The sequence below is a fragment of the Lissotriton vulgaris genome, chromosome 5 (assembly GCF_964263255.1).
Source record: "Lissotriton vulgaris chromosome 5, aLisVul1.2, whole genome shotgun sequence".
Taxonomy (NCBI): domain Eukaryota; kingdom Metazoa; phylum Chordata; class Amphibia; order Caudata; family Salamandridae; genus Lissotriton; species Lissotriton vulgaris.
Window position 1 is genome coordinate 308,008,342 of NC_141693.1, and position 24,925 is coordinate 308,033,266.

Genomic DNA, 24,925 nt, shown 5'->3' on the forward strand with positions numbered 1-24,925 from the left:
AACTTTTTGGACTGCTAAAAGCGGTTGTATTCCGACCGCTGGTTGGTGAAGACATTTTGACTATATTCTGGACCTGCGTTGTCGCGTAATGAGTCATATGACGCGCCGCGTTAGCGCACCCGGAAGTGCTCCGGTGCGCAAGGCGCAGCTTCCCGGAAACGATCCAGAGCGCGCCGCGCAGCGCGTAACGTAAGCATAACAGGTCATGTGACTTGTTAATAAAACTTTTCATTGGTTCATTTTACTTTTGTTTTCCTAATGATGTAAGACTAGGTCATGTGACCTAAAAATAACACTTTTCATTGGATTAAAACATTTTTTTTCCCAAACGATGAAAGCCCCACCTTGTTTCTGGATGTTTCAGACTGAAGCTGGCGTCACCATGAGAGCACCACCATCTCGTAGCTCCGTCGTGGCCATTCCGCAAGCAATCATGGCAGCCGCTCCCCACCGGAAGCCTGCGGGAGTCGAGGGCCCCCAAGACTTTTGTACAATCTTCAAGGCTGAGGGGACGCTTTCGAGAATGGGACCCAAGCCCTGGCAGACAAGCGTCCGAGTTCCAAGGTGTCCCAGGGCCATTTTACTGGACCAGGCCCAAATCCGAAGAGCCGGCCGCCATTTTGAGAGTCCTGTGGCAGCCGCCTATCGCTGCACCGCAAGAGTGGGAGCAACTCAACTACATGGTGAGCGAGACGCTGTAGCCGTAAGAGCGGGCGGTAAACAGCTGAATGGCGGAAAAGGCACAGTGTAGCAAAAGCGGGCGGAATGGCGACTGAAACGATAAAGGGGCGCCCCACTACAACAGACGAGCCTCCGCCATGTGCTTCAAAACTGCATACGTATCTCGTGATATCAAGGTTGGGCAACCAGTACACAACAAGCAGTTACGAGTCCCATTTACACCGGCGCCATTTTGGGCGCGGCCGGGCAGGTCCAGGATCTAGTCAAACATAACAAATGAGGCTGACGTCTCTGAAGCAGTTGACGCACAGCAGGACATAGCAAATAAACATGAAGTCTCTAAAGCTGTTAACTCACTGCAGGACAAAACAAGTGAACCTGAAACCTCTGGAATAATTGTCGCTCAAAAGAACAACACACAAAACTCTGTAGAGCCTGAAGAAAGAAAAACAGAAGGGCACTGTAGTTTCAGACACACTTAACACTAATGACTTAACAAGGATATCGTCTGTTTATGAAGCAGTTATCATGTTCACAGAATTGACAAAGAAGTGTGCAGACACCAATGCTATTAAGAAACACAAGGAAATCCCTAACGCATCAGCATTCTCGGAAGAGGTTGACACAGATAACATCTTAAGGAACAAAGAAAGACAAAATAAGGATGAGGAAGTTATCACTTTAGTTTTTTCATCAGCTAGCGACAGCAAGAAACATATTGTAATGGAGATTAGAGAGGTTACGGATGGATGAATAAATTATCCAAAGAAATGGCGACTCCCCCCCCTTTACCAGATTAGCTAAATCTTTGCGTAATTTGGACGTTAAAGTTATATTATTGTTGTTGTTGTTGTTATGGTTATAGTTCTGGTTAATTTTAGCAAGAAACACATTGTAATGGAGATTAGAGAGGCTACGGATGGGTGGCCCAGGATATCACCACTGTTCCCCATGTCATAAAACCTTAGGATGTTCAATAACTGAAACAGCTAATATGGGTTTACTTACAGGGGACATCTTTTGTTCTGTTTTGTAAAGTAAAACTATTGTGAACGCAAGTATTATACATAGTAAGTGTTTAATATAGCATTTGTCAGTCATTGGTTAAGCAGCTAGGACCTGTTCACTCTTGACACCCCAGGTGCTGTGTATGTTGCACTATAGTGCTGCATCGGGAATACGGACAACCCTATTGATGTTGATTTTTCATTATTGATTATTGTAAAGAAATGGCGACTCCCCCCTTTAGCAGATTAGTTAAATGTTTGCGTAATTTGGGCATAAAAGTTATATTATTGTTGTTGTTGTTGTTATCGTTATAGTTCTGGTTAATTTCCATTCAGAGTGTCCTACACAGCACCACTCTAGGTAAACACTACTTTATGTAAAACCTGGGACATAGCACTCATTGAAACTATAGTTGGTCACCATGGGGTTTAAAGAAGGGATGGTTCTCACCTGGGTGCCTTCCACAACTCAGCACGTTGTGCTGCCTTGGGACTATTCGCACAAAAGACAGCTTCTGACCATTGTTGTTTTTTTTTATCAAAAAATGTTTAAATATATTTACAGTTTTTGTTGCGTTCGTTATATTTAAAAGTTAATAAAGTTTTATAATCCAACTTTCTTGGAGTACTATATTTTTTTTAAAAATCGGGTGAATGGGGCCTTGAATCGGGTTATTGTCATGTGTGGGCTTTGCAAGTGTACTGCTACAGGATCTGACATTTCAAACTCAAATGCACGTTCTTTTTCTTACCTTTCCGAAGCATGGAGCGCAATAGCAGGCAGAGAAAGGGTGATGCATGTGTTGAACACTGCCTGGCCTGGCAAGTTGCTGGCAGTGCCCCCCCGCCCGCTCCTGAAAGAGGGCACACACACACCGCCGCCCCGAGTACTTCACAAATCTTTAAAAGACCATGCGCTTGTTCATGAGGCTTAAATGGTTTATCACCCCTTCTAGAACCCCTGCATCGACCCTCTGACGTTTCCTGGAAGAATTAGCACGTAACACAATACCAAGCCCTGTCAGCTGAAACCCCCGAGGAATCGTGGGGCATATTATCAAGGGGGTTTATTTCCGCTTTTTTGGCTTTAAAAGCCAAAAAAAAGGAGATAAAATTATCTCCCTATTACCAAGCTGTCGCTAACACCAGTTAGTGACAGCTAAAAGGAGATAGCGACCATCTTGGGCCCCGCTTTGCATGTCAGTGATATTTATCACTAATGACATGCAAAGTGGGCGTGCCAAGATGTTAGCGACTGGAAACAGTCCCTAACCATCGCTATCTCCTATTACCAACTTTTGGAGATATTCGCGCTAAGCGCGAATATCTCCAAAAGCTAACACCTGCCCTGAGCAGTTTTTAGCCATGTTATCCAATGGAAGGTGGATAACATGGCTAAGAGCATTTGCTGGATAATGCATGAATGTCGCTGACTTTTCAGCGATATTCATGCATTGCGGCCGTTTTTTATCGCATTTGCGATAAACCTTGCTAATAGCAAGGTTTATCTGCGATAAAGTTCGCCGATGTGCGGCGATAATTTTTGTCTCTAAACAAGTTAGAGACAAAAATTATCGCTAGTTGTTGGTAATATGCCCCCGGGTTTTTCCTTGCAGGAATCGGGAGGCGGAAGACTAGCACTGAAATCAGTAGTCTCACGCCTGAATCGGGAGGATTGGTATGTCTGGATTCTCTACAGCTGGGGCCATAAACTACATCCGCAGGGCTAGGTGATAGCCTGGGTCCGGCCTGGACAATCGGACACAGAGGAAGAGGAGTGTCAGAGGGTGCGGTAGTGAATAGGGTGAAAGGGAGGTGTCGGGCGGGCACAGGGTGTGATTCTCAGGGAAGAGCAGCGCAGATGGGGGGAAGTATATGGCCCATGCATGAGAGAGAGAGCGGGGGTGACCAGTGCGTGGGGGAGATGCTTGCGAGGGTGGGGAACCGTGCTGAGAATCGACGGCGTGCAGAGAGTGGGTCTGGTCAAGGCATCTAAAATGGCTGCCGTGCACGACAAAATTGTGGCATTGGACAAAAAGGCAAGATGGCGCAGACAATGTTTATCAATAAGGATTCATTTATAACAAAATATTTACTCGCAGTGACAAAATGGTGGTCAACACTTCCTGATTTCCATCGAATCGAACGTTAACAGACGTCACGCAGCAAAAAAAAAAAAAAAACCTCACGCACAGAGCAGTTTTTAGCCATGTTATCCAATGGAAGGTGGATAACATGGCTAAGAGCATTTGCTGGATAATGCATGAATATCGCTGACTTTTCAGCGATATTCATGCATTGCGGCCGTTTTTTATCGCATTTGCGATAAACCTTGCTAATAGCAAGGTTTATCTGCGATAAAATTCGCCGATGTGCGGCGATAATTTTTGTCTCTAAACAAGTTAGAGACAAAAATTATCGCTAGTTGTTGGTAATATGCCCCCGGGTTTTTCCTTGCAGGAATCGGGAGGCGGAAGACTAGCACTGAAATCAGTAGTCTCACGCCTGAATCGGGAGGATTGGTATGTCTGGATTCTCTACAGCTGGGGCCATAAACTACATCCGCAGGGCTAGGTGATAGCCTGGGTCCGGCCTGGACAATCGGACACAGAGGAAGAGGAGTGTCAGAGGGTGCGGTAGTGAATAGGGTGAAAGGGAGGTGTCGGGCGGGCACAGGGTGTGATTCTCAGGGAAGAGCAGCGCAGATGGGGGGAAGTATATGGCCCATGCATGAGAGAGAGAGCGGGGGTGACCAGTGCGTGGGGGAGATGCTTGCGAGGGTGGGGAACCGTGCTGAGAATCGACGGCGTGCAGAGAGTGGGTCTGGTCAAGGCATCTAAAATGGCTGCCGTGCACGACAAAATTGTGGCATTGGACAAAAAGGCAAGATGGCGCAGACAATGTTTATCAATAAGGATTCATTTATAACAAAATATTTACTCGCAGTGACAAAATGGTGGTCAACACTTCCTGATTTCCATCGAATCGAACGTTAACAGACGTCACGCAGCAAAAAAAAAAAAAAAACCTCACGCACAGAGCAGTTTTTAGCCATGTTATCCAATGGAAGGTGGATAACATGGCTAAGAGCATTTGCTGGATAATGCATGAATATCGCTGACTTTTCAGCGATATTCATGCATTGCGGCCGTTTTTTATCGCATTTGCGATAAACCTTGCTAATAGCAAGGTTTATCTGCGATAAAATTCGCCGATGTGCGGCGATAATTTTTGTCTCTAAACAAGTTAGAGACAAAAATTATCGCTAGTTGTTGGTAATATGCCCCCGGGTTTTTCCTTGCAGGAATCGGGAGGCGGAAGACTAGCACTGAAATCAGTAGTCTCACGCCTGAATCGGGAGGATTGGTATGTCTGGATTCTCTACAGCTGGGGCCATAAACTACATCCGCAGGGCTAGGTGATAGCCTGGGTCCGGCCTGGACAATCGGACACAGAGGAAGAGGAGTGTCAGAGGGTGCGGTAGTGAATAGGGTGAAAGGGAGGTGTCGGGCGGGCACAGGGTGTGATTCTCAGGGAAGAGCAGCGCAGATGGGGGGAAGTATATGGCCCATGCATGAGAGAGAGAGCGGGGGTGACCAGTGCGTGGGGGAGATGCTTGCGAGGGTGGGGAGCCGTGCTGAGAATCGACGGCGTGCAGAGAGTGGGTCTGGTCAAGGCATCTAAAATGGCTGCCGTGCACGACAAAATTGTGGCATTGGACAAAAAGGCAAGATGGCGCAGACAATGTTTATCAATAAGGATTCATTTATAACAAAATATTTACTCGCAGTGACAAAATGGTGGTCAACACTTCCTGATTTCCATCGAATCGAACGTTAACAGACGTCACGCAGCAAAAAAAAAAAAAAAAGCTCACGCACAGCCGCTGGAAGACATGTATCAACATATATGAGCCTCCTCAGCCACCCTCAGAAAACATAAGGGGTCAGGATACGTCTCCCGCACCCCCTTATACCTAGTAAATTAATTAAAACGAAACACAAAATGGCGAATTCCCGTTTCGCTACCAGTTTGCGGCCCAGTTCGCGGCCCGGGAAGCGCTTCTACCGTGAAAAATATATATATTTTTTTTTTCCCCACTGGACCCTTTAATAACCCCAACATCATTCCTAGGGGGTCAAGAGAGGTATACCTTGCCCCCTTTCATTAAATTCCCCCTTCGTTTTTCACCTCTTCTTCTCTCTCGATCCTACCGAGAGATAAGATGGCGGCCGCTCCGGACTGTTTAGAATGTTGACAGACACCGGAGAGCCAATCAGCTTTCTGCGCGCAAAGTTCCGTTTCGCGAAAAGTAAGCGGACCGGAGCGCAGCCCGGAGCGCTGTTACAGATATATATCTTGTTTTGAACGTTAATTTCTCAAAATCCACTGGAGCACATATATTGAGACCTAGCAAAGGCACATCGGGCTAACAGTCCCTACAATTTTGCCAAGTTTCGTGCAAATCCATTCAGCCGTTCGAGCTAAAAGTGAGGCCAAAGGCCCTATGGAAATTAACATGGGAAAAACGCGTTTTGGGACCCCCCTTTTTTCTCGGCCCCCCCTTGACGAAACCCCCCCAAATTTTCGGGGGCTGCTCAGAAACAAAATGTGCCATTTTCCTGAAAATTTCAGCCGATTCCGTCCACAAACGCCAAAGTTATTAGACATAGAATTTTCAAAAGTTCCATAGACAAATAATCCTAACTATATATACCTACTGGCGATAGCCAGTAGGTAATATATATATATATAATCAAGGCACAGTTTGTGTCGAAACGCGTAGCGTGAACTTGGAATAAAGGAAAGTTTGCTGCAGTGCGCGTCCTGCTTACGAGCAACTTGTGGATTCATATGTATATATATATATATGTATGTATATATATATATATATATATATATATATATAATTTTTTTTAAAGGATTTCCCCTTCACACAAAACGTTTGTCTAATCCTCCTCCATAACACGTATTCTGTCAGTGTCCAACTGTCAGCACTGAGCTTTACCCTGCAACCGAACAGCTGACTTGGACGCTCGAGTACCTTCGCCCAATACTTAAAAACAAATCGCCTATCCTTTCAAAAGAAGCGTGTTCCGCTTACAAGCCTCGTATCGGTCTATGCGATGTTTCGGCCACACCTAAGATGGTGGCGCATCGCGCAGACTAGAACACTCTTGCGCTCGCTGCTTCGCTTCATTGGAAAGAACAACAACCCTGTGGGCAGTGACGCCATCATCAGTCAAGTTAGACCCCCTTTCCTTACTGCCTTTAAACGCAGTTTCTGCCCTATTTAATGCCAAAAATCCCTTTTCTGACACTACAGATACTCCAAAAACTAAATGCTGGTCATGACGTCCAAGTGTCACTGAATTTTCTTCAAAATAAACATGAACATATTAAAATTCTAATCCCCAAACCCATAAATTAGGTTAATAACACTGTAAAACAATAATCATTTATAAACTCTAAATAAAATATGATCTGCAAAAACAAGCCGTCAATATAATAACAAATGCATAAAGCTCTGAGTAATACTTTTCTGCTCAGAAGCAGCAATGAAAAGAAGAATATGGAAGCCAGGGGGATATATATGGACTTGAGAGTTCTGTTTTTCATTATGATGTAGTTTGAGTTCTGTTGTTGAAACTATTAATGGTTGCTGATTAGAAGGAAGTAAATAAGTCTATGCATAATGCTAGCCTCCTGTGTTGCATTAAAATCACCTTCCCGGACATAAAACTGCATTATTGGGTGACTTGACTGCTGGTGGTTAATGGATGGGAATTTTAGTCTTAACGGGAACCGGCCCTAAAGGAGACAGACATCACATGGGCCTGAGGGGGGGTTACTTGAAACATCTGTACAGTGCCCGGAAGGGCTCCCCAGCGGCCTCCCCAACACAGGTGTGGCGATCAGAATCTGAAAAAAAGCTACTTAGAAATTGGGATTGGAGAGATACTCAGACCTGCAACAACTAGGAGACTCAATGAGATAGAATAGGTTATCTCCAAGCTGGAAGATGTACGGGAGGAGATCCTCATGTTTGAGTAACTCCAGAACCAATACTTATTGGCTAACACCCAAACCTACAGATATCTTCAACAGCAACACACCCTAGTGGGGGTGTACCTCTGTGAGGTAGCCAATAAAACTCTCATGGAATATCGAATACTAGCAGCACCATGCATAGACTTGCGGTGTCCCAGATTTACAGAACCCTGCTGATCAACAACCGCTCCTTTCTAACATCACTGAAAGACCAGTGGGAAAGGGACCTAGGTATATTAGAGGACGAGGCTTGGGTAAGGGTAAGGCATGTCAGCATCCACAGGAAGTGGCTATCAGAGCAGGATTCTGCCTGGTACAGTATAAAATCCTCCATATGGCATACTACATGAGAACCAAGTTGCACTGCATGGGGAAGATTGGCACAGACACATGCCTAAGAGGCTGTGGACACTTGGGAATGATACTGCATACGCTGTGGGGCTATTAGAGGGTGAGGCATTATTGAATTTGGTGGTCAGCTGGCTTGCAGAGATTACCAGGGAAGACATAACGATGGGCCCAGCTCTGGCAAGCCTAGGAATATGGGGAGAGCAGACACTGCCCAAATGCATACTGCTGTGGTGCATCATTGGCTCATGGTGGCCAGAAGGGACATAGTGCCTTTGGGGCAGCGAATATGCCCAACTGTGAAGCAATGGGTGACCAATATGAACTAGAGTATGTTGGCAAGGAAATCAGTGCGCAAAGCCCCGGTCTAAGGAAATTTGAGAAAGTATAGGGCCCATGCAAGAACGCAGAAACGGAGACTAACCTCCCTAGGTGCAGGAGGTCTAGAAAGAGCCTGGGAGTGGTGGAAACCTAAGAGCCTGGTGAAATATACTGCAAATCAGCTCTGAGATTTTGATGGGGTGTGGGGGGGAGATGGGTATTGGTCTGTGTATTTACCAGAGGGTAGAAAGGGTGCAAAGTGGCTCGAGATGTGCCATATTGATTTGATATTTTTATGTAACGTTAACGTTCAATAAAAAGAAGTTATGAAAGTAAAACCCTGGGTAGCTGTAACTCTGAGCAGTCAGGCTTACACAAAGGAACAAGTGTAAATTATTCAAACAGCACCAAAACAGTTGGAGAAGAAATAAATGAGACACAAAAATAGGTTAGATTTAATATATATGAAGGAGATCCACCTTAGGGTTCCGAAGATACAGAATTTATAAGGTAAAGTAGATCAGCACTTTTTAGGTTTCGTGCCTGCGTTGCACTGTGCAGCAGTGCTCACGCAGTGCAAGATCTTTAGTGAGTGAAAAACGGGGTTTTAGCACTGACCTAAGAATCGAACACGCTTGTGCGTGTGCGATTCCTTTTGTGCTATCCCCATTAGCCTTTGCGTGTGTCTTTTTATAAAAGAATGCACGCAATTGGCCAAAGGCATTCGTGTTGCTCTGCCCACGGCCTATTGGTGTCTATTACGCGCTTGGTGTGTGTAATACACACCAATAGGCCGTGTGGTTTCAATTATCGTGCCCAAACACAGGCGCAATAATTGAAACCAACACCACGGCTCGCTGTGGCGCGCGCGCGCCACTCAGCAAAGTACCACGGTCCAGATATTTAAATATGACCCCATGTTCGCCTGATGCAAAAGTTTCACATTTTGAAAAAGTTCTTTCAAAGTTTTCTTCAAAATATATATCGCTGCTCACTTGCCCCCGGGAAAAAGACGCAGCCTGTGAACTCCTGCCACTCAAATCGGGCCCGGAAAGTCTCCCTCCTGACTGGGAAAAGCCTTCTGAATGAGCCCCTGCTGTTGGTGTGGTCCAGGCACCCTACCAGGGTCCATGTAATGGACGAGAGTCCAGAGGCATGACCACCCTCACCGCACCACAGCGAAATGAGCACCTTTGATTGCGGGTACCGCCTCTCTATCTGTACATGGCTGGCTCAACCAAGAGAGGCACGGCGGAGGAGCAACTGCCATAACTATTTAAATGGTATCGACCCAATCCTTGGCCCCTCCCTGCCCGCACCTACATTCTATGCCTTCGCTCCAACGGGGAACAAAGGGACCATCACTCTGTACCAAACTATGCTCGTCCGGCCCGCCTCCTTCAACATTGCAGTCAGGACACAAGTCCACTTGCACGTCGCCCGTTTCCACTCCTGCTCTGCCACCCCCGACCCTCCCTACGAAACATGCCCGGGAGCCGTGGCCCCATTGGCACACCAAGCCCCGAGAGAGATCACACACTCACCAGGCAACCGGAATAAAAGATACCAGAGCAAAACTCTCCTGCACTCTATGACTCCAGCTGTGGGGAAGGGTTGAGGCCCCCCGCTGTGCACAACACGTGCCTCACCCTCTCTCTACCTGCGATTGCGTTCCATGCTATTGCCGACCGGTGCCTCTATGCCCTGTGAGCAAATTACTCCTGCCATTGTAATAACTGCCGCCAATACCTGCTCCCTGCCATGCCTGGTGGAGCAGCCCCCGTCCACCCAGTACCGACCCAATTCGCCAGCCCGCCCCATATGCCATAACCGTCCCTCCCTGTTCTCCTTATCTTATAAATTCCTTTACTCGGATGCCCCCTTTCCCCTGTGACTAAACCCCCCATGCTGCGTCTTGCCTGGCTTCCTAGGTTGGTGCCCCCCCCTCCCCTTGGCTACTTTGCCTCCCTCCAATCTTACAACCTTCGTGCTACGCCTTCACCAGAGTCAGTGTACTTCCAAATCCCAGCCCTCCCCCACTGAGAGGGGGCAAACACCCCGCTACAAGCCCCCACCGTGCAACGTTGCACTGCACACTCCCAAATCCTCCAACCACTTGGCCATGGCCCTCCATCGCTTCTGACCCGCAGCAGCCCTAGGACTCTCCCAGAGTCTCTCCCGCCGCCGTGTCCATCCCCTAGACTGCGTTCCCCCATCTCCGCACAGCCCGCAAACCCCCCCCCCCCCCGGTTCTCCCCATCTGGAAAAAAGTTATTTTTTCTTCTTACCCCTGGACACCCGCCACCCCCCGCCCCCACAGACCCTCTGTCACCTCGTCCGCCCAGAAACAACCCCCCAATAGCGCCATGCCTACCCCCCAACGTCCTGCTCAAGCGAAGGCACTCTGCCATCCGCCACCCCTCCATCGCCCAACTGACCGCAGACCCCGTCCCCCCAGAGCCCTGCCGGTATCAGTGCGAGCCGTCCGCAAAGCAATGCCACACCACTGGTCTGCCGCGCCTGCGTCCAAAGCAGCACTCCCAATCCCTCACAGATAGCCACCCCCTAATGGGCAGCACCCAGCAACCACCTCAATCATCTATCTATGGCACCCAAACTGCCATCTCCCAGCACACGCGCATGGCCATGCCAGCACTTTGCACAAAGGCTCAAGCAGCACTTTTACACCAAGAGCTCAATCATCACCCTGCACAAAGGGCTCAAGCAGCACCCTGCACAAAGGTCACCTCCACAATGTTGCACAACGACAGCATATCCATTCACCACAGGCGCCCGGCCCTCTCTGCAGCTGCGGCCTTCAAGCCCTGAAAAAAGAACCTTTAATTAGAGAGGTCTGCACTAAAAAGAAACCAATCCCTTTCAGTGCCTTACATGTTATAGCCACCCCTCCTTGCTAATACAATGTCACTTCCTAACAATCCACACTTGAGCCACCTCACACAAGCCCTAGACATTTGAAAATATCTCCCAGTTCCTTTACTCCAGCAATCTTCACTTTATGTGGCGTACCATCACTTGCCTTTTCCCTTATGTGCCCTCTTTCAGCTCTTCTCCCTTGCCCCGTCTGTGATTGGCAGACCAACACAACTTTAAGCTTCCATCCTGTAACCCCAAGTAGAATATTTTGTTCATTGTTCTGCCCAACCATTTTGTCACCTCTCCAGCTTGTGACTAACCCACATCGGCCTTACATCACAATCCACACCTGCAAACCTGTCCTCCAGCACCTGAAATATTAGATCAAAATCCCTCATGTCCAGGCCTGTTCCACAAGAAAACACTGACGACGGCCCGCCTCTAGTTCTATCTTGCTCTCACATAATGGAACAATTCTCCATATCACATTCGTTCTTGTACAGATCATGGCTAATTTAACAAGCATTTGCAATGCAATAGGTCTCGCATTATTTAAGTTTGAGCTATTGGCATTGCTAAATAATGCAACACCAATAGCTCAAACATTAATAATGCGAGACCTATTGCATTGCAAATGCTTGTTACTTGACTGCTAACAAGCAATGGCAAATTCTATCAATTTGACACTTGGGACTTTTTCAAGAAAAACTTTGGTAAGTATCAATGCGATTACTTAGAGTTCGTTTAGCTGACCAACTGCAGCAGGAAGCCCGTCAGGGGGACCAGCAATGTACACAGAAAACCTTACCTCGATGAGGAAAGTAATATTCAGACCAGTTCGAATGTCAAGGACTCCTTGCCATTGATTTCTATGGAGTGGTCATGACACAAGAAATTTGGGGTGCTGAAGATGCTCAAGGATGCTGTGCAGTCGAAGGTCTACCTGGGGTTGCTCTTCGATCCACTGGCTTGGTGAGGTGGTCCTGGCCACAGGGGTTGCCTTCTGGGTAACCAAGCTGCACTCCGACCACTCTCACGGGTCCAGCAAACTCGGCGAGGAGCGGCAATCTGGTAATCTGGGCTACCACCTCACCCCATCTGACTTCTTCAGCTGTGGTGTTACTGTGGTAGGAACAGGTCGTCAGCCATCTGACCCGTGGAGTCTTTCTGTGTCCAAGCTCTAAAGTAGACTTCTCCACAAGCAGGCCATAGCAGACAGTCCTTTTGTTAGCTATCCAGCAGGTGTAGTCCAAGTCGGTACGTCCTCTGTTCACCGGGTTCTTGGTGCTGCAGGGCAGTCCTTCCTTGGTCCTCTTCTCCAGTGCAACGAGATTGAAGTTCTGGGTGCCATGGGTACCCTTTTTATACCCAGAAATGGCCCTCAGGGTAGGTCACAGTCACTAGCGAATGGTCTACCAGATTCCATTTCTCCTGATTACTACTTCCTGTGAAGTGTGGCATCTAGCTATCCCAGAAGGCTCCATTCTGCCCACTTCCAGTATCGATTCAGAAAAGGGGGTGGTGATGAACAGAGTGTCTGAATTAAGCAGACCACTCTTACCCAGTCCAAAGATCAGGGCTTGATCCATCACCGTTATTTATCTCACTGCACCATCCCAGCTCAGAACCTGGCTATATGCAAATCAGCCTGTCCCTGGCCCAGTGCATCATGGGAACAGGGCAGACTAAACTACCAAGCCAATTCTTCACCAGAAAGGAGACAAGCTACCGGGGACCGGTTTCTGGCATTTCAGCCGTCTTCGGCCCGGCTTGCTTGAATCCTGATGGTGCAGTGAGAAAGGGACTCATGTCTGAGTATACCCTGCCACACCTATAGTGGCCAAAAACGATTCAGAAAAGGGGGTGGTGATGAACAGAGTGTCTGAATTAAGCAGACCACTCTTACCCAGTCCAAAGATCAGGGCTTGATCCATCACCGTTATTTATCTCACTGCACCATCCCAGCTCAGAACCTGGCTATATGCAAATCAGCCTGTCCCTGGCCCAGTGCATCATGGGAACAGGGCAGACTAAACTACCAAGCCAATTCTTCACCAGAAAGGAGACAAGCTACCGGGGACCGGTTTCTGGCATTTCAGCCGTCTTCGGCCCGGCTTGCTTGAATCCTGATGGTGCAGTGAGAAAGGGACTCATGTCTGAGTATACACTGCCACACCTATAGTGGCCAAAAACGATTCAGAAAAGGGGGTGGTGATGAACAGAGTGTCTGAATTAAGCAGACCACTCTTACCCAGTCCAAAGATCAGGGCTTGATCCATCACTGTTATTTATCTCACTGCACCATCCCAGCTCAGAACCTGGCTATATGCAAAGCAGCCTGTCCCTGGCCCAGTGCATCATGGGAACAGGGCAGACTAAACTACCAAGCCAATTCTTCACCAGAAAGGAGACAAGCTACCGGGGACCGGTTTCTGGCATTTCAGCCGTCTTCGGCCCGGCTTGCTTGAATCCTGATGGTGCAGTGAGAAAGGGACTCATGTCTGAGTATACCCTGCCACACCTATAGTGGCCAAAAACGATTCAGAAAAGGGGGTGGTGATGAACAGAGTGTCTGAATTAAGCAGACCACTCTTACCCAGTCCAATGATCAGGGCTTGATCCATCACCGTTATTTATCTCACTGCACCATCCCAGCTCAGAACCTGGCTATATGCAAATCAGCCTGTCCCTGGCCCAGTGCATCATGGGAACAGGGCAGACTAAACTACCAAGCCAATTCTTCACCAGAAAGGAGACAAGCTACCGGGGACCGGTTTCTGGCATTTCAGCCGTCTTCGGCCCGGCTTGCTTGAATCCTGATGGTGCAGTGAGAAAGGGACTCATGTCTGAGTATACCCTGCCACACCTATAGTGGCCAAAAACGATTCAGAAAAGGGGGTGGTGATGAACAGAGTGTCTGAATTAAGCAGACCACTCTTACCCAGTCCAAAGATCAGGGCTTGATCCATCACCGTTATTTATCTCACTGCACCATCCCAGCTCAGAACCTGGCTATATGCAAATCAGCCTGTCCCTGGCCCAGTGCATCATGGGAACAGGGCAGACTAAACTACCAAGCCAATTCTTCACCAGAAAGGAGACAAGCTACCGGGGACCGGTTTCTGGCATTTCAGCCGTCTTCGGCCCGGCTTGCTTGAATCCTGATGGTGCAGTGAGAAGAATTGGCTTCTGTAGTTTGGTTTGCCCTGTTCCCATCATGCACTGGGACAGGAACAGACTAATTTGCATACAGCCAGGTTCTGAAACTGGGATGGTGCAGTGAGCTAAAAAACGGTGTTGGATCTAGCCCTGATCTCTTGACTGGGTGAGAGCTTTCTGCTTAATTCAGAGACTCTGTCCCTCACCACCCCTTGTTGTAAATATTTTTGTCCACCCTAAGCGTGGAAGGGTATTCTCAGATGTGAGACCCTTGCTCATTGCACCATCAGGATTCAAGCAAACCGGGCCGAAGACGGCTGTAATGCCAGAAACCGGTCCCCGGGAGCTTGTTTCCTTCCCAGTGTAAGAATTGGCTTCTGTAGTTTGGTTTGCCCTGTTCCCATCATGCACTGGGACAGGAACAGACTAATTTGCATACAGCCAGGTTCTGAAACTGGGATGGTGCAGTGAGCTAAAAAACGGTGTTGGATCTAGCCCTGATCTCTTGACTGGGTGAGAGCTTTCTGCTTAATTCAGAGACTCTGTCCCTCACCACCCCTTGTTGTAAATATTTTTGTCCACCCTAAGCGTGGAAGGGTATTCTCAGATGTGAGACCCTTGCTCATTGCACCATCAGGATTCAAGCAAACCGGGCCGAAGACGGCTGTAATGCCAGAAACTGGTCCCCGGGAGCTTGTTTCCTTCCCAGTGTAAGAATTGGCTTCTGTAGTTTGGTTTGCCCTGTTCCCATCATGCACTGGGACAGGAACAGACTAATTTGCATACAGCCAGGTTCTGAAACTGGGATGGTGCAGTGAGCTAAAAAACGGTGTTGGATCTAGCCCTGATCTCTTGACTGGGTGAGAGCTTTCTGCTTAATTCAGAGACTCTGTCCCTCACCACCCCTTGTTGTAAACACTTCCAGTATGGCAGAACCCCTCCCTCGATGTGCAGCGCTTCCTTGTCCAACCCAGAGGTGTGGTTACCAAAGGGTCTACATGACCCTGAAAAAACAGTTTCACATCTGGTTGTCCCTCTCTGTCCTTAAATAATAGAGCAATCACTTTCTCAAGTGTTTGCCATTTTCCCTTCAAAGGCAGCTTCCCCTTTGAAGCTTGCCTTTTGGGCCAACATCCATGTGGCTTTTTGCCAGGGAGAGGTTAGAGGGGCTGCTTCACTACGCATCCAGCAGAACACTACAGCGGCCATATGTCTTGAGTGAGTGGCCTTCACTGGCAGTTCTACTAAGGTGGTGAGTTTCTGACTGATGTGAGGCATTTCTTTTACCCACCCCAGAAAAGCTATCTTTGGTTTGCAGTTGGGTCTATACTTAAGCCAATTATTCTGTACAGAGTTTGTTGCCCAAAAAGTGTTTTTTCTCCCTGCTAGATATTCAATGTACACTTCGTATGCTCTTCATGTATCACACCGGTTATCAAGTTTTAGGCCCCTTTATGTAGTGCTCCAAGGGTGTTCTACAGGGCAGGTATCAATAATGTAGTAGTCCGCTCACCTGTTTGTGAAAAACAATATTCTCACATATCATCAGTTAGGGGGTTGTTGAAATCCTGCTCTCAGCCCGCTTTGACGGGGGTTGCACAGGTGGGTTTACCTCCTGCATTTCTCTTTCTATCTTGGCGATTAGCTTCCTGGGATTTTCAACATTAATTGCTAGTTGGAGGGTCTAGAATGCTTCTGTTCCCGGAGGAAGTTGTGTGTTATCTGTTTACCTACTGATTTTATTCTACGAAAGCATCAATCGGAGTGATCCTAGCATTTGAAAGAGCAAGCAATTTTAAAGAGACATTGGGAGGGCAAATATGGAGAGAAAAAAACAACCAAAGGAAAAGAACCGAGTGAAAAACAAGAGGAGATAATGAGTGAAGAGAAATAACAGAGCAGAAAAAACACACAGAGTGGGGTGTGATAAAGAATTAATGTGGAACATGGTAGGCAATGCTAAACGGAAGGAAACTAATATATCACAGTATATGGGAAGGAATGAAAGAAATCATCAACAGATCGCAACCAAGGGGGAAGGTGAAAGAAAGGAGAGGCTGCAGACATAAGGAAGCAGCTTGAAATGAAGTGCAAAAAATGATAGAAAGCGAAAGTAATGAAAATAAAAAGAAAGCAGAAGTAAAATGGAGAAGCCTTGTTTTCTACAGGTAAAATATGAGTGAGATACAAGCGGGTGATGCACCTAATGCAGAGTAGTGTGTGCAATCTACCGACCTCCGACTCTAACCCTGGTGAAATAGTTCGGGGGTTAATATACTGCCTGCAACCATAAATGTGTAGGCTGCAGGTCCCCGGTCCTCATGCCAAAATATACCACTTACTACAACATTTCAGTTAAGAAGTATATTGTTGTGGTAGTCAAAGGAGGCACAATGCGACATCTGCACCTGTATATTTTTGTTGGGTCTCTCACTCCATGTTGTTATGTTTGCCAGTCGTTGTATGTTGTGCTGTTTGTCTGAGAATATGGTGCAGTTGTTGCGTCTTGCAGCATCTTCCTTGCAGTCTGTGCTTATAGATGTGTCGCACTGGTGCTGCAGTTGTGTTTTATTTTTCTGCATGTTGCAGTCCTGCGGTGTGTTTGTGTGTGTTTGTCTGATCTTTGCCCACCTCTAATTGATGCTGGTGTTACCAGAGCTTGTGCTCTGCTGCCCCTTTGCTTATACACGAGGCGTGCCCATATGCAAAGAAAGAAAAAACGTTCACTCTCCCCAATACACTACTCTTTCTCGCCCCATACCTCTCTCATTACATCCTCTAGCTCCACTCTGACTCAACCTGTAACTTACTCTGCTACAATCATCTCCAAAATAACCCTTTTTAGACTCTTCCCTCCTCAGCCAACCCATGGCCTTATTTTACTATTAAGAGCTCCCAAAAAACCCATTCTAAATTCTTCCCTTGTGTATCTCTACTTTGACTCATCCCATATCTCTTTTTACTACTATGATCTCCTTAATCCCTTTCTAGAGATTCTTCCCTCCTCCTTCTCTCCTTTTTACTCAACCCAAACCTCATCTTACTACTATGATCTCCCAATACTTTCTAGACTCTTCCCTCTTCTATCCCTTCATTATCCTATTCAATCTAACTAACACTCACATGTCCACCGCTCACAATAACTTATATTTCCGTATACTAATCCACCACTAATGCTTTTGGGTTCCGGAGTTGCATGCTCCTCGCCGAAAAGTGCTTCGACGCCTCGTCATAGGTAGTAGGCGCTATATAAATACAATTACAAATTACAAAGTGGCAACTTTGTAAAACTTGCACATATTATTAGTTCTATTAATTCCGACTAGAGCAACAAGTTGGGCTTAAGATAAGGAGTTGCTTGAATCCTTACAGCACCAATTTTAGTAGTCCCTGGCAGAAGTTAGCTGGACTGAGAGGTCAGCCTGGAACTCTGCACTCGTCAGTCAATAGAGCTACTGGACTTTTCTGCAGTAAAAACGATAATAGAGAGTGTTTTTCCTTTGGAACATGTAAAAGTACATGTTCCTCTTTCTAATATAAAGCACCCTGCCTTATGGCTTGATAGGCCTACCTTAGGGGTGACTTATACATATTAGAAAGGGAGGAATGGGCTTCGCCATAGCTTCAAATAGCATAGTTGAGTTAGCAGTTTAAAACTGCCCTTTTAGTTTGCAGTGGCAGGCTGAGAGTCATGTTTTTTTCTTTTTCACACCCAGGGTTGCACAGCCAGAGCTGCAATCCCTGGGGTGACCCTCTAATGTACAGGCCATGGGTACTATACACTAGGGATTTAAAAGTAAGTTAGCTGATGCCGATTGGATATAAGGCAATCAAACATACACATTTTAAAGTCAGAGCATTGGCACCGAGGTCTGATTAGTGTGCCTCAGTGCACTGTAAGTCAAAAAACCTGTAGCGTCATTCCGAAACTTTGGGTGTGACCACACAAAAAGAGACTTTACCTTACAGTTTATATACAGCGTACAGTTATGCCTGGTATTGATCTGTCATCATGTCAATAATGGGGAAGGACAGCCAGAAAGCGGATTTGCTCTTCAGAGACCAATCAACCAGGCACAAATGGAGATGAGTTCTAGAGGTTCTGGATCAAATATTTGCTACTTTGAGCATCCCCATCAGTGAACAATGTGTCTGTTTTGTTCCAGACATTACTCCAATGAGAACACACACTGGGATGCATCTCCCTTGAACGTTAGATTTTCTGTATGCCCGATCCAAAGTATGCTACGGAAAAGCAGTTTTCACAAGGCCATGATGATCTTGATGGCTCCCAATTAGGCCAGGTTCCTGGGAATCTCGATTTACTCCTACTCACCCTGTTCAGTCCGCAGAAGAAACTTCTAATATGAAAGCAGGGGAAGATCTTTCATCCCAACCTGTCAACACTAAGCTTGGACATTAAGAGGTTGCCTCTCTCCCATTACAAATTACCACTTTAAGTGCTTGATGGTATTCTCGGCCACACATCCACTGGGGCTATTTGCTGTTGCTGGAAGCCCATGTTTTCCACTTGTTTTTAAAATTGATCATTGGATCAATTGCAAACTGAGATCACTAATTTGACAGTCCTCCCGTTCCCTAGCGGAGAAAGGTTTAAATACTGTTGTCTCAGAACTCCTTTAAGTGTTTCCACTTTATGGGCTAAGACCCATTTCCTTCGACAGGAGCTGATTGTACACAAGCTCATTTGCTCCTAGTGCCTAAGCTCCAAGAGTTAAGGTTCCTAAAGTTTTCTTACTCATTCCTTCCAAAGAGAAGAGATCTCTTCTCAAAGAGCCAGAAGGGGTTTCTCCATGTCTAATGGTGCAAGGTATCACTTGGCATATTGAAGCCTGTGGAATCATAAAGGGATCCGCTATCTCATGTAAGCAGTGTCGTCTTTGCCGTCATAAAAAAGTGTGGCCACATAATGAAACTCAGTGTATGAGTGAATCTTTTGCACCAATTAAGTATCTATGTCCAAAACAGGCGGAATTCAACATAGACAGTGCCATCTGTGCACCACTAACATTCCGAGGTGCAGATCCTGCATGCAACCAGCAAACCCCTCCCTTGCTTCACAAGCCCACCAGCACTGGAGAAGCAACCCGGAGAAAGGTGTACCTTGTTCCAAGAACTGCATGCCTTGATTTGAATTCCAGAAGCTGCTTCATAAACCTCAAGGAATCTTTTCTGGGAACTTCTGCCAAACTGATCTGAATCTGATGGAGCTGCTTCTGAAAGCAACATTACTATTCCCCATCAGCCCAACCTCACCCCTTAGCTGACCTATGCCACTTGTCACCTGGCATTGCCTGTTATCTTGGTCTTCTTAAAAAGACTTACAAAGACCCTAGAACATATATGATGATTTTTCTACCCTCATATTTTTGATCATCTATATAAAAAAAGCTTGACTTTTGTTTTTTTAAATCTATTAATGCTCCACACTACTGAATCATCTTAACTTTGAGATCTGTCGGCCAGGGGCTCTTGTTACCACTGATCTATAAATGGGTAAAGCAGCCCAGCCTTCAGGATAGTCGGACCGTCTCTCTTAGGAAATTAAGACCATTTTTGCAATATAGAGAAATAACTGGAAATCCCTTTGATGTCCTGCCTTTGCTGCATTTCTGAGGTTGTATTTAGTGCTATTAATTCCAATATTACATCAAGCCTTTATTTCCCCAGGGTATCTAGTGTGATACAGATGTCGTGTGTTGGAATTACTCCAAGCAATTGAGCACCTCAATTAGATGTTTAGCATTCATTTTGCTGATACCAGTTGTTCTTGGACTACTTCTGCCAAATGAAATTGAATTAATTTACACCACAGTACCTCGCTGTTAGAGTGATGTCCTTTGGGGCGTAGGAAAGAACTTCATTCATAGAATCAAGCAAATGATTATTGAATCTTAAAGCCACGCAGAGATTTCTGCTTGACTTGATAATCTCTTTTTTTTTCATTCCTTTCTTTTTTATGCCACAGTCCACTGTGATTTATATGTAGTGATTCTTTATTTTTTTTGGCTTCACCCTTTAGCCAGTTACCTTAATTCTTTTGGAGCACAGAAGAAAAGCAAGTTATGCTGAGAATGTCATAACTTGCTAGTGGAATCGCTGCCCCCAGGTGGTTACTCAATTGACCCGAGCCGATGGCACTATGATATTTAGAAGCTGAGGATGTACTGACAGAATTTGCGGACTATTATGCTCATTTATACACCCCTCTGCAATCGAATACCGCTGAGGAGTATGCCGCATAGCTTGATCGGCTGACTCGGACATGGATGGAGGAACCCCGCAGTCTGTTTCTTGCAGAGCTGCTGACAGTAGATGAGATCACTGCAACCATTGCTAGGCTACCTAAATATATATTTCCCGGGGTTGGCCTGCCCTCCGAATTATAAAAGACATTTTCATTCTTTTACAGGTCTATGAGTAGGCACTGTGGACAGGCACGCCTCCTCCCTCCTTACATCAAAACATCTGCATGCTTCTTTTGAAAACTTTAAACCCCCTGCTCAACCAGACTCCTACTGTCCCCTCTCCCCAATTAACACATTATGATCCACAATGTACACAATGAGCAACAGCCTGAAGGCAATTCCAGGGAAGCTTACTGAATGTCCCCAAGATGTCTTTAGCAAACCAGAAGCTGCGCTGTCCGGTAGGCTTTGACCTAAAAATGCGTAAAGCATTCCCAGCGAAGCTTTCTGAATGTGCCTAAATGTCTTTAGCAAACAAGGCAACTGATCTTTCTGGTAGGCTTTGACCTAAAAACGATCCGAGATTTTTATTGTTGGAATGCCAATTCTTCCTTAAACAGATCTTTTTGTATCGAAGTCAGCACTCTGTGCACGGGGAATTGGTAGTGTGCCTAGACGTTATTCCACCGACTTTTTATACAGGGATATTGTGTTTTAAGTTCCTTTTACTGTATAGGAGCATGTTTGTGCTTTGCCACTCATTGTATACAGCATTACTTGACTAACACTCATGCTTAATCCTTCCTAAACTGCTGTCACACAGTTGACCTGATCCGAGCAATAGGCAACTGCTAATAGTCACAATGTCTATGGTAATAAGAGCAACGTTGGGGAGGCATTGCCGTTCGCTGAAGGAATTGATCGCTATTAATTACCCGTCCAGCAATTATAAGCATTGGGTGACAAGAAATAAAGAGGGACAAGACTAATGGCCGCCAAGCAATGCCAGCAGCATGTGGACTGGAGGGCAGTTAGGACCCATCGCAAACCTTACAGCCATGTGCGGGCACACTTGCCTGTGTGCTTAGTGTGTCTGCTGGTCACTTCCACTGAACTCAAGAAGTCTTTCAAGTAGTAGTTAATCCCCTTAGTCTGTGCATTTGGACTGCCTCTGCCAATCTCATCTCCCTATTAAAGTGCGGAACAAACAAAATTCTATGAAATGGGAATGGGAATGGACGTTTTCAGTCATCTCCCATGAGATGTAGTAACAGAAAAACACTTCTCAAATATACAACTTCTAAAAAAGGTCGATGGCAAGTAAAGAAGATCAACAGTTTTGAGACTTCAGAGATTAGGGTCACGAGTATACCGCGTGAAGGCAAAGGTAGCAGAGATGGCGTCGAGCACACACTGATGATACAGTAAGAAGCGCATGTTACAAACCTTTTCAAGACCCATTCTCACCCTGGAAACAGATTTATAATGAGCAGGAAACACCGTCAAAACTCAGATGGATAGATGAAAAGTAGAGAAAATATTTCCCTTTGTGAAGTTGAAAATAAAGATTAACCTTTGCATAAGCACTTATAAACTTGTGTCGATTTCAAAACAGAAGCGCAGGAGTAGTCCTGGAAAATTGTGACAATCCCTGCATCTCGGACTTACTTCTGGAAACCGTTTCAAAACCCCCAAAAGTCCGAAACCTCAGAGTAAACTACTGCCTTTTTGTGAATCTGGAACTGTATGCGAGAAGGTAGAAGTCACACCTAATGCGATGTATCATCATGTAGGGTATCCTATACCGCCAAATTCTGTGGTGTGCACTCTTTTAGAAGTCACCAAGGGCGCTATGGACCAAACGCCTCATGAATGTGCTCTTTCACTAGTATGTGTAATCCTAATGGAGTGTGTACTATTTCAAGGCAATGCCTTGCATTGAACTTGTTGACTTCGCCTATTATATCCTTTGCCATGCACTCTACTGTGAAATGATGTGCTTCAAAAACGTGATGCACCTTGGGAAAGCTCGGTCTAACGTCCCAGGAACACGCCTAATGGATCTAATGTCCTCTGTAGTAGTCGCCATGGGAACACGTTAAACACATCCTCTAAATGTAAACAGAACACAGGCGGAGAAGCTCGAGAGCAGGTGCTTGGAGTACCTGACTCATTCCCCCTATTAAAAGATGCATATTGGTAATTTTAGTAGTTTACGCACAATCTTGTCATGCTACACGACCTTATTTGTATTTCCCACATCTGTCAGGGGCTTTATTTGTCATCGCTGCCTGTGACGTGGATGGGAATGTAGTTCATCGTGTTTTTTTCGGCTCGCCTGTTTTTGAGAACATGGTGTTCTGTGCCACACGGAGGTGAGGGAGGGCGGGATCGATTAATATCCCTTGATTAGATGTGTAGGGGTTGCCAGCTCCAAGCACCAGCACCAAGGTGGGCGTCATTAGCTGTCCTCATCCTTGCCAACACAAGGAAGAGGCGACCAGATGCTGCCTTAAAGTGCGGCGAACCGCTGGTAGATCATTTAATCGCCCTTCTGCGTTGTTTACTAGGATGAATTACCCACGTGTACTTATTATCGTGAATCAGGAAGTACATGAAGCAGGTCGAGTTCTGGGTGAGAGCGCGTTCAGTGTGCTTGGTTTTGCAGTGCGTTATGCTACTAGGTATTTCTCTAGCACAGCCTTCCCTTTTACTTTGCCTCTTGGTCCTTTATGTATGCTACAGTCCGCTTTTGCGGCTGTTCTGGATGAAGGCTTTTCACAAGGGGATTCATTCCTGAACAACCTCAGTGGTTAGGGGGTGTGGGTATCCCTACAGTGATCTTACATTTGGACTTTGGCAGGTTTACTGAACATCCAGCTAACCCATATGGATGTCCAGTCTGTAGTGGGGTTATCTCGCCTTAGTGGTTCTCAATGGGGATTCTTTTCATGAAGTCCTCCACTTAACCCCCGTCAGCTGCTGTGTACCTGACTCTTTGTGGGCCTGGATGGACCCCTTTGTGGGTAAAGCATGAGCCCATGGATGACGTTCCCGCCCAAGGAGGCTCTGTTGTTATGAGGCCCCAGCTACCGGAGTGCTACCTGTTCCTAAAGCTTTGTATTTACGTATGCATGTTCTGGAAGGTGCTTCCATGATAAAGCCGTTCTCCATCCCTTTGTGTCTGGTCCACGTGCCTCTTTGTCCCTCGTACAGATGTTGCTTTTCCCCATGCTCTCATTTGGTGAAGAACACCGATATTTCAGGGTAGGACTACTCCCTCCTGGCATCCTTCACTCTTTCTCTATCTGGAGTTTAGTCGCAGTAGCATGGGCCACACCAGGAGAGTTAAAGTAGAGAAATCTGCTTCATCCTGTGCTACCCTTCTTAGGAGTCTTTGCTTAATGAAGAGTCTTTTAGAACAACCTGATTTACATTTTTTTTTGCTGTCTGGATGGTGATTTGAATGCTTGTGCTTAAGGACAGATGGACCTTCACTGTTTCAGGGTGCAGATTTCTGTTTTTCTTTTGGGATCTATGTGTTGCATGTTTCTTTAACAATGTTGATGAATCAACATTGGCAGTGACGCTGCCAGACTGAACGTAGAATACCTGCTGGAGCTGCTGGATTTTCAAAGTGAGCATCTGGTAAAAGGAACTGGTATTTGAATAAGCATGTCCTTATTTGTTTACAGATTGGTTCAGTGTGTAAACCTAGACCACACATACACTGGTTCACAAATATAGAAAATATAAGCTGCCAGTCTTATCTCACATTACCATCACCGTACATAATTGCTTATCTGTTTTTCATTGCTGCATTAAGCGAAACCTATGCATCATAAGGACAGAGCGAAGATCAGGTCGCTGTAAGGTGTGAAGCTCGGAATAAATGCAGTAGTTGAAGAGTTAGTTGTGAGGAAAAGAAAGTGGCCCGCCTGCAGTAGAGCCGATCTGACACCCAGTAAGATCACCTCTCGCGAAAAATATTTAGGTTTACTTAAGAGAGAAAGGGGCTTCTGAAAAACAACTGTTGAGATTAGTTGCATTGAAGCTCAATCCCAGAGCCTTTATATCCCAATCTTTTTCTATAGAAACCCAAATCCTCCACCAGTTCTAGATAACTATATGTTAGGTAGTTTCTACTCCTTAAACCCGTTGTAAACTGCAGAGACGCGGCACAAACATAGTGGGAACTGCCATAGTATGCATCAGAAAAAACGTAGTGGGTATCTCCTTTGTTGGATGTATGCATTTATGTTGTATTTGTAT

The 24,925-nt window shown here is 46.1% G+C and overlaps 1 protein-coding gene across 2 annotated transcripts in view; it reads left to right on the forward strand.

Annotated features, from left to right (window-relative positions):
- Positions 1–24,925, forward strand: part of PRKCZ (protein kinase C zeta) — a 943,345-nt gene that overhangs the window by 851,507 nt on the left and 66,913 nt on the right. The gene's annotated exons all lie outside the window — the stretch shown is intronic.